This window comes from Panthera tigris, chromosome A3 (genome assembly GCF_018350195.1).
Source record: "Panthera tigris isolate Pti1 chromosome A3, P.tigris_Pti1_mat1.1, whole genome shotgun sequence".
NCBI classification, from domain to species: domain Eukaryota; kingdom Metazoa; phylum Chordata; class Mammalia; order Carnivora; family Felidae; genus Panthera; species Panthera tigris.
Genome location: NC_056662.1, coordinates 31817607 through 31828159, shown reverse-complemented (window position 1 = coordinate 31828159; position 10553 = coordinate 31817607).

The window sequence follows — 10553 nt, the reverse complement described above, 5'->3', positions numbered from 1 at the left end:
GCTGGGAATGGTTTCCCCAGGACCATGGCTGCAGGATATTTAAGAGAATAGTCTTAAAAAGGATATTAGTGGAGCAGTTGGTAAAATTTGAATAAGATCTGTAGATTACATGATAAATATTGTGTCATTACAATACAATACAGTGTTAATTTCCTGATCTTGAGAATTGTTCTTGTGATTATGTAAGAGAATGTCTTTGTTTTTAGGAAAGGCATGTTGAAGTAGCTAGAGATAAAAGGTGTCATATATACAACTTACCCCCAAATGTTTTAGAAAAATATAGAGTTAGAAGGAGGAAAAGAAAGAAAGAATACTAAGGCAAGCAGGGCAACATTTGGGAAATTGGGGTGAAAGGTATATGGGAATTTTTAATACTATTTTTGCATTTTTCTGAAATCTGATATTATTTTCAAACAAACAGAAAAGAATATTCTTGGCACAAAAGAGTCTTATAAAACCTCTGTAAAGAAGTGGGTACAGAAAAAGAAGGTGTTGAGTAAAGGCCTTTCTTTGAGTGCTGATCTGGGGGAAATTCTTCTACTATTATTGAAATTATATAAGGGTTCCAACTGCTGTTTAAAATGCACTGATTGCCAATAGTACTTAAACATTGCCACCTTCCAGGAGCATCTACATTCCAGTATTTCATCAATTTCCCTTTTATCTTGCTTTCTCATAAAGTACAGGGTTAAAAATATTAATGTCATCTTGTGGCTTCTCAGACAGGGCTTGGGCTGAGTTTATTACTCATCAAGAAAAGTCTTTTCATTATTGTGAATTGGCCCACAGCCAGTTCCTATATTCAGACTTACCTTTCTTTGTTCTCATTATTTGACAAACTTTTTATTATTTTGCCTTTCACATTTAGATCTCGATGTACTAAGGAAAAAAAAAAACCACTTGGCAGGAGCGTTTCTAAGGAATTCTTTCAAAGCAGGATGACAGAGGAAAACATATTTTCCTTAGGAACCAGGGCTTACAATAAACATGGAATGAGATAGGGGTACAGTCACACTTTTTACTGCTTTGCCACTTAATTGTTCTGAGAATTTTTTTACTGACCATCCTTACCCACCTGCTGTTTAGTGTCACTGAACACACACACACACACACACACACACACACACACACACACACCACACACACACAACCCTAGAGTTCATCATCTCATTGGTCTATTTGTTTATGCTTGGAGAAGTATCACACTTTCTCTATCACCACAGCTTTTTAAGAAGTCTTGATATCTGGTGGAAAAGGTCTTCCCACCCTGTTTTTCTTCAGGAGAGTATCTGTTATTCTTGGCCTTCTGCATTTTCATGTAAATTTTAGAATCAGTTTTCTATCAATTGCATGAGAAAAATCTGTTAGGATTTTGATAGGAATTGCATCAAATCTATGGATCAATTTGGGAGCAGCTGACATCTTTACCATATTGGGCAGACTTAGCTTTTTGATTACTGATAATGTTCTGGATATAATCTTATCTCAAGTAGTATAAATACTGTTACCACAGGAAAAGAAAAGAACCCATGGGGAAGAGCATTTCTCAGGAATGCTCTCAAAGAAAAATAAGGGGGAAATATATATCTTTTAGGAACCAGTGTCTAGAATAAACCATGGTTTTATACATGGCTTCCGAAATAGGTTATCCATCAGGGTCCAGCCAGTAAAAAGAAATGACTAGAAGGAATTTATTTTGTTTATTTTTTTAGAGAAAGAGAGAGAGAGAAAGAGAGAGAGAGAGAGAATATGTGCACAGGGTGGGCAGGGGAGGGAGGAAGAGAGAGAGAAAGAGAGAGTATCTTAAGCAGGCTCCATGCCCAATGTGGAACCCACGTGGGGCTCAATCTCACTACCCTGAGATTATGACCTAAGCGGAAATCAAGAGCCAGATACTTAACCAACTGAGCCACCCAGGTACCCCTAGAAGGAATTTAATAAAGGAAATAATGCACAGGAATTAAAAAAGCTGAAATAGCAAATAGGGAAAGAAGAGGAAACCCAAAGATTGGTAAATACAGGCAGCTGCTACACCCCTCGGGAATGGCAGGATAAAAAAGAATGTGTCCACATGGAGCCCAGAAACATGAATCACTTGGTAAGAATGGAAAGTTCTACAGGCTAGGAAGGCAGAATTTGAGCCATGGAGGAAGGGTTGTCTGGTAAGAACTAGACCCACAGAAGAGAAGCAGCCTCTGCTACCCATGCATCCCCCTCTTCCAGTGGAGAGAAAGGGGGAGAACTATTTTGGCTTCTCTTTTCTTTCAGTGTATATGCCTCTTAGTGGCTGAACATACCTGGGTATGACTGACAGGGAAGCCTGAGCAACATAATTTTCAAGGAACAGTTCCTCTAGTGATACAGAACAGAGCATGGAATCAGAAAGCAGACAGACAAATGAATGGCATATAGGTCAAAACCACCTAGCAGTACAGTCACTGAATTTATGTTTTCCCTCAAAACTCATCAGTTAATTTTATTTGTGCATATATATCCTTACTACATGTCAAGCCCTGTGGTACATGCATATTACTTTGTCTATAACAAATTATGTGGTCAATCCCAACATTAATGGCAAAAGGAGATATATTCCATCCACTCTAGCAGAGTTCACCAGGCAGTCAAGGAAAAAAGGTGGGAGAGGTGTAGGGTAGACTCCAGGACTGCGGAGGAGGGTGAGAGAGCATGACATGCCAGGAAAATGGCACTACCATGGAGACTGCTGCCTTGCAAATGTACATCTCTAGAATTCTGAGATTTCCCCCAGACTCCCAGATCCCTCTGAGGTATGTGTTCCACACAGGCTCTGAGAGTTTCCTGGTGGGACTCAGCTTTAGTTACCCACAGTGGAAACTTCCTTGATAGCAAGCTCTTTACAGCTCTCTTTCTTTCCCTGTTTTACTTCTTGTCACTGTTTCCTGGAATTATCTCCAAAATAAATTATTTCCAGTCATATTTTTGTTTCAGGGTCAACTTTTGGAGGAAATTGAATGATGACGCATATATTCACAAACCCATTGCAGGCTGTTCAATAGAATTTTTCTTAGTATGTCCAACTTTTGGTTAATGCCTCAGAGTGAGAGAACATGGATTTTAAGTGCTCCCATGATCCAAAGAGAAGAGTCAGGCACCTCACTATGAGATTCACTAACACAGGCACAGTGAAGTGGCACAGTGACTGTCACAACGTCTGTGTGAAGGAGAACTAGAAATGCAAGAGGGACTGGTTGGAGAAGGAATCTATTTGCTACGGAGCCCTGTACTGTTTTATGATGGTTCTTCCTACCTTAGCCAGGTGAAAGACCCCTAGAAAATAGTTCACAAAAAATGGGGCTGTCTGAAGGAAGAGAGATGACATCTCATTTCCTGGCTGGATGCTTACTGAGCTGCAGCTATAATGCTACTAGAGGAGAGTGGGAAGGGACCATACGGCAATTTTAAATGAGAGTTCAAGAGTTAAGTGAAGATGGAGGCAGTGCGAGGTCAGCTGGAGCAGCTTGCAGTGGCAGGTTGGGGAGGACAGTGGTTGGAGCATCTGCATATCTAGAGCTCTTCCCTGGCAAGTGGACTACATGCACCCAAAAAGGCCCCTGCTTGCTGGAGCAAGGGAACTCCAGGTATGTACTGATTATGGTAGCTGAGAGGTGTTGTAAAAGGCCAGACAGGGAGCATCACCTCTGTCAGGAATTGGTGGAGTGAGGAGGTTGCCATGAGGACTCCAAAGAATTGATAAAGGTCTCTAATGAAAGGGCAAGGCAGCATCTGGACATCCTCTGGGGAACTACAGAGGACACTGGCAACCTCTGATCCCTTCTTGGACTTCTTTAATCTTCCACCCTGTTCCAAACCAGAAGGAGCTAGGTGGAGGGGGTGGAGGGTGGGGTGGTTATGATAGGAAAGAAAGAAACCAGGAGAACAAAAGAATGAGCCCATCCTTTCCCTCTTTTCCATGATTGGTTCTGAGTCAGGCAGCAGCTGGGCGCTGAAGGAGCTTTGAAGTGGGTGAAAAATAGAAGTCTGTACTGTTATAATGGTCCAGAGTTAATGAAAAGCTGTCGTTCCTGCCTAAGATATTGTTCAAGGACCAGGAAAGGAGATCTGACAGAGCATGCTTGAAGGCAGTTGTGAAAGAAGATTGAAGCTGTTTCCTGAGTGTACCTTCCAAGTTCAGCATGTTCAAAATGATATACGTGCAATATAAGATTGAAAAATGCTTCCACATTGTTTACATATATGAGTGCTGCAGTATAAGAGGGAATGCTCCTGCTGGGCCAGAAATCATGAGGAATCCCCAAAAGATGAAAGCAGATGGGTTCAGAGTGAAGGAGAAAATTCACATCCCCTAAAATAGAACTAATGCAAAAGATTGGAGTTGCTTTGAGGTTCCTCCAAGCCTAGAAGCAGGAGGGAATCTGTGAGTAACTGTTGAGGGGTATGAACGGAGTACCTGGTGGAAGCACATAGGTGGTGTGACCCTCCCGTCCTCCAGCACTTGTGCCAAGCAGTGGGTAGCAGAGATGTCAGGACCTGCCTCCTGTTCTGTTGAGTTCTTTCCACTCTTAGTAGCAACTTCTCTCCACCTTGATGCCTTGACGCCCACAGTCTCTTTGTCCTCTTCCCATCAGAAAGTCTTCTGTCTGTGGCACTCTTCATAGGCATTTTTGAAATTTGTTCTCAAAAATATGTATTTCGGTTTCTGGAATTTCCAGCACCAAGCCAGAAATGGTGGTCATAACCTTGAAGTCATACCACCCTCGGGCCAGCCTGGCTGTTACTGGACCAGTCCTTTGCAGGGTGTTTTAAGGTCTTACTCTTGTGCTGTCTGCTGCATTCCCCTGGCCCTTCTCTCTGCACTCATCCTCAGGAGTCATGAAATGTAGGTTGGTTCTGCCTCTGTGATTCTGAAAAATCTGGCAGACTTAATAAGCCTTCTTTGCACTGGGAGGAGTCATTCTTCTGCTGATGCTGAATTTTTAATTATTTATGGTGAAATTCGAGCACATCAACTCCCAGGCAGGTCTCTTCTCTACAAAAATGTATTCTGTGGATGTAAACTCTGGGAAAACTCCATGTAGGCTAATTTCGGTTTAACACCTATGAATATTTTATTTCCCAATAATTCATAATGGTCCTCCAGGAGCCATTACTATTAAGTTCATATATATAGTCCCAAACCTCCCAAGATGTAATTGTCCATGTTTTTCTTCTGGGTAACAAAGATATATATATATATATATATATATATATATATATATATATATAGTGGGTCACTTCTCATAGGTTTTATTAAAGGATTGCTCTTCACCTCTTTTTCACTCTCCCCTAGCTGCCTTTTCTTTCTTTTGTACTCAGTCATAAGGCAGAGAAAAGAGCACCAAATAGTGATGATGATGATGATGATGATGATAATAATAATAATAATACCATATAAACATGGTACTACCTGGAACTATAAAGTACCAGTGGATGAGCCACTCTCAACTCAAATCTTTTTGTTTTTCAGAAGGCATATTATCCTATCAGGTATGAAAATAAGCATTGGAACATTTACGGGATTTGGTCTTTTCCCCCTAGAAGTATAGTGAAGCAGACTTTATAGCTAATTTAGGAAAAGAGAAAGAACTTTTGCTGGAATATGACCTGAGGGACAGAGTAGTACCCTAAGTCCTGCACACTAAAGCAGAAGCCTCAGTTCATTGGACCTGCATCTCCTGGAACATGGGCCAGTTCTTGGCCTGGAGATGGAAGAGGAAATAAAAGGGCATCCAAAAGACCTCACTGAATCCATAGCCTAAGAAAATGTTGGAGAAAGGTCAGAGCAGCACAGGAGTTGCCTCAGGGGAGATGGTTTAGTCACTGAAAAGTGAACCTGAATCCTTCAACTCATGAATTCACCCAAGGACTTCATGAAATGGATAGACAACGTTCTTCAAAATCTAGAGCAATGGTTTGTTTGCATAATAATTCATTGTCTTATTATGATACTCTGGACACTGTTTTGACAGTGGGGATGTGGAGGGAGAAAAAACCCAGGAAGAATATATAAGAGGCAGAGTATCATATGCACAAGTTCCTACCCCTGCTCTAGGTAAACCCACATGGTGGCATTCTTGGATGCTGCTACTTCCTCATTTGGGGGAAAAGGGCACATTGGAGGTAACTCAAGCCTCAGAGCAGGCAACAAAATGCCAAGTCAGTCAATGGCCCCCAGTCCTCTCCTTTCCATACCCCTTTTCCATTTCTCCTTATCCCTCCAGATTAAAGAGAAAAACCAAAAGAACTTTGGGTGGCGAGGGGGAACTGACTCAGGCACCATGTTCTGTCTTCTTGTCATTCTGCTCTAGAGTAAGTAAGCATTCACATGGCTCAGCTTCCATCTTTTGTCTGTCTTTCCAGTACATGATTAACATCCTACCATACCAGATTTAAAATTGAAGAGGTAATTTGTACAAAATATTCTATTACAAAGTGCTAATGAATGCTGGGAGACTCCAAACCAGTATTACCCCTGGGGACATTTCAGAACAATTCGTCCCTTGGGCGCCTGGGTGGCTCAGTTGGTTAAGCATCCAATCCTTGATCTTAGCTCAGGTCTTGATTTCAGGGTCATGAGTTCAGACCTTGTGTGGGGCTCTGTGCTGAGCATGAAGCCTACTTAAAAAAAGACAAGAAAAGAAAAGAAAGAAAAGAAAAGAAAAAAGAAAAGAAAAGAAAAGAAGAACAACTCATCCCTGAAGACATCCAAGAGGAGGAAGTCTATGAGTGGAATTTCACCACAGTGCAGCGGTTCCCCAGAAACCCACTTCAGTTAAGAACCTTCTTGGGATCCCTTAGCTCATACATTACCTGTGAATCAAGGCCCACTCAGTGGACCAACTCTTCTCTTACTGACCATAAAAAAAAATAGCTCCCATGATAACATTCTTGGGATCGGGGGCTGCTGCTGAAGTGAACATTTATGTGAACACTGGTGGTTTGGAAGACTTTCCAGAACTCCTGGAAGGAGGGTGCAAGTCTTTTTTTTTTTTTTTTTTAAATCTCAGACCTTGACAGCATCTTGCCCAACCTTAGTGGGGTAAGGAGGTGTTGATCTTGAAGTGTCTTTTGACTGCCTGTTGCTCTCAGTCTACAAGTAACACGCTTTACCCTGTGCTCAACCTTGAGCATAGCTAACACACTTTACTCTGTGCCTATGGGCTCAACATTGCCTGAGTCTTTGGACCTCCCTTTGCCCCTATTAAGAGAGAAGCACAGAGTTCAGCATCAGGCCACATTTCTTGTTGGTCGAGCCCAATCTGGAGTCTGACTTCTTGTGACTGGTCTTGTTTCTGATTCATCTCTGACCTTCCTGAGCCACCTCTACTATAACCCAAGATTATCTAATGTATGATAAGAGTTTGGGACCTCATCCCAGTAAAGGATGTCTCTATACTTGCAGGTACTCAGCCACAAGCCTGAACATCACCCTTAACTCCTCTTTTCTCTTACATCCAACAGCTGATCTTTTGGAAAATCCTGAAGACTCAGACTTGAAAATATGTCCAGAATCTAACTGCTGATTTCCAACTCTAACTCCTACCACCACTGCTGCAAATCACCATCTTCTCTCAGCTAGATAAATGAATGGCCTCCTCACTGGTCTCCCTGCTTCTCCCCTGTCTCAATAGTCCATCCTCCATACTGCAGCCAGACAGTGAGACTAAAATGTCTATTCAGGTCATGTCGTATCTCTGTTCAAAATGCCCCAAGGTCTCTCAGCTCACGCACAAAGCCAGAATCTTACATTGGCCACCAGCCTTTTGTGATTTGGCTCCCTTTACCTCTCTCACTTTTCCTGCCATGCACCCCCATGCACTCTGCTCCAGCCATGCTAGTTTCTGTGTTGTTCTTAAAACATGCCAAGCATCCTTCTGCCTCAGGTCCTTTGCGTTTACTGTGTCCACATGGCAAAGGCTTGGCCTGTTTCCTTTTATACTCTATTCCTCGTACCCAGAACAATACCTGCATATAGTGGCTGCTCAGTGCATATTGTTGAATGAATGAATGAATGATGCATAACCAGATATGGAACCATTGTTAGGGAGGACATCCAACCAACAGGAGAGTAGGTGGTCTGCTTTTGGGGACACTAAAATGACATTGTTTAGTTCTGGGAAGGATACACTCAGTGCCTGCTGTGAGCATAGCAGTGAGAAAGACGAAACAAGATATAGGCCCTGACCCTTTCCCTCAATTTGACCATTGAGCAACTGCTGAGTCTAACATTGTGTGAGTTGCTGGGACTCACGGACGGTTAGGACAAACCATAACTTCCCCCAACGAGCCTATCAGGAGGTTTGTCCTAACTCAGGAGTTCAGAGGTGCAAATAAATAACTATAATACAGGGTTCTGAGTGCTTCCTTAGAGGAAATATAAAGTAGGGCCAATAAAGAATTCCAACAATTGGCAGGGGGGCCCCAAGGCTTCCACTAGAGCTGATTTTAAGCTGGCTTTTAAGTAAACATATGCCAGAGAAGCTTATTATTTCATAGGATGATGAATAACTTTAAAGACAAAACAGCAGTTACAAGGCACTGTGCCACTCATGCTGGAGCTAGCTTGTTCGGTTCATGAGGGGTGATTGTTAAATTTTCAGGAATTTCAAGAGAGTTGGCTGATATTACATTGGCAGCTTGAACTCAGCCACGGTGGGCATATTACAGCACAGAAACCATATGTATATATGATTTCTATATATATCTGGTCTCTGTCTCCCTCTGTATATCAGATCTTCCCTTCCCCAAGAGAGGTGGTTGCTAAACACCCAGGAACATACCAGCAGGCACAGAGCAGACACGACCCTAGGTTTCATATGAGGGGATGGCCATAGCAGCTGTCACAGTCAAGGACTGTGGTGATGGTAAATGAGCTAGGCCTTCACAGAGGATGAGATTTGGATGTGCCAAAGTGAATGTACTGGGTGAAATAATGTCCCCCCCCCATTCATTTCCACATGGAACCTCAGAATTTAACTTTATTTTGGAAATAGGGTGTTTGCAGATGTAGTTAGTTCAGTTACAGTGAGGTCATACTGAATTCAGGTGTGCCTGAAATCCAGTGACTGGTTTCTTTACAAGAGATAGGAGAGGGAGATTTGGGTATGGAGAGAAAAGACCTGGGAAGAAGGCATGTGAGGAGAGACACAGAAGTGGGGCAGATACAATTTAAGGAGTGCCAAAGATTGCTGTAAACCACTGGGAAGTAGGAAGAGGCAAGGAAAGAGTCTTCCCTACAGGATTCAGAGGGAGCATGGCCCTACTGACACCTTGATTTTGGACTCCTAGTTCCAGGACTGTGAGACAATAAATGCCTGTTGTCTTAAGCCACTAAGGTTATGGTAATCTGTTACCATATTAAGAACTAGGTTACCATATTGGGAAACTAATACAGAACTACATGAACAAAGAGAATGAGGTGGGATGTGCACGAGATATCTGAAGGAGAGGAAAAGTAAGAACTGTTGTCATTCATTTATTGAGGGCTTTATATGCTTCCTCCATTCCTACGGTCAGCATCATTTCTGTTAATCCTTAAAATAATCCTATGAGGTAGGGTTCATTATCCTCGTTTTGAAGATAAGAACTTCAAAATTCAGAGAAGTCAAGTTATTGCACAAGAGTACACAGAAATTAATAACAGAACTTAGACTTAAAAAGCAAGCTTGTCTGGGGCACTTGGGTGGTTCAGCCAGTTAAGCAACCAACTCTTGATTTCAGCGCAGGTCATGATCTCACAGTTGTGATATGGAGCCCCGTGTTGGGCTCTGTGTTCGGCATGGAGCCTGCTTAAGCTTCTCTTTTTCTCCCTCTCTCTCTGCCCCTCTCACCCTCTCATGCTTGCTCTCTCTCTCAAAAACAAAACAAAACAAAACAAACCCCAAAAAACAAGCTTGTCGAGCTTTTAATGCTCACCTTCATGTTCTCTCCCAAGTGGGCAAGAACCATCTCAACAATCATAAATGATGGAGACAGTGATAAGATATTAAAATCCTCATTATCTACATCAAGGAAGCAGGGCAAGGAGATTTTAGGATCCAAGTAGAGTTCAACACATTTTGCACTGTAAAAAGTATTGATCTGGTAGAAAGACCCAGATGTCATTTTTAAAATGGAATTTTAAATACAGACATGCTAAGAAAAATGCTATAAGAGAACTGAGACCCTTTATGTGGAAGGAAACCACCATCACAGTCAGAAGAGATCCAAGTGGCTGACATTTACATTGGTTAGAATCTTTTCTCCCCCCAAATCGTGCCTTTTATCTGGCATCATGGTTTGAACTTAAAGAAATAAAGATCTAGCTACTAGAAAAACAGTCAATAGTCACATAACATTCTACACATTTGTACACTTTAGACAAGCTTTGGTTTAAAAATAAAAATAAATCCAGGGGCACCTGGGTGGCTCAATCAGTTAAGTGTCAGACTCTTGGTTTTGGCTCAGGTCATGATTTCACAGTTTGTGGGTTTGAGCCCTATGTCAGGTTCTGTGCTGACAGCACAGAGACTGCTTGG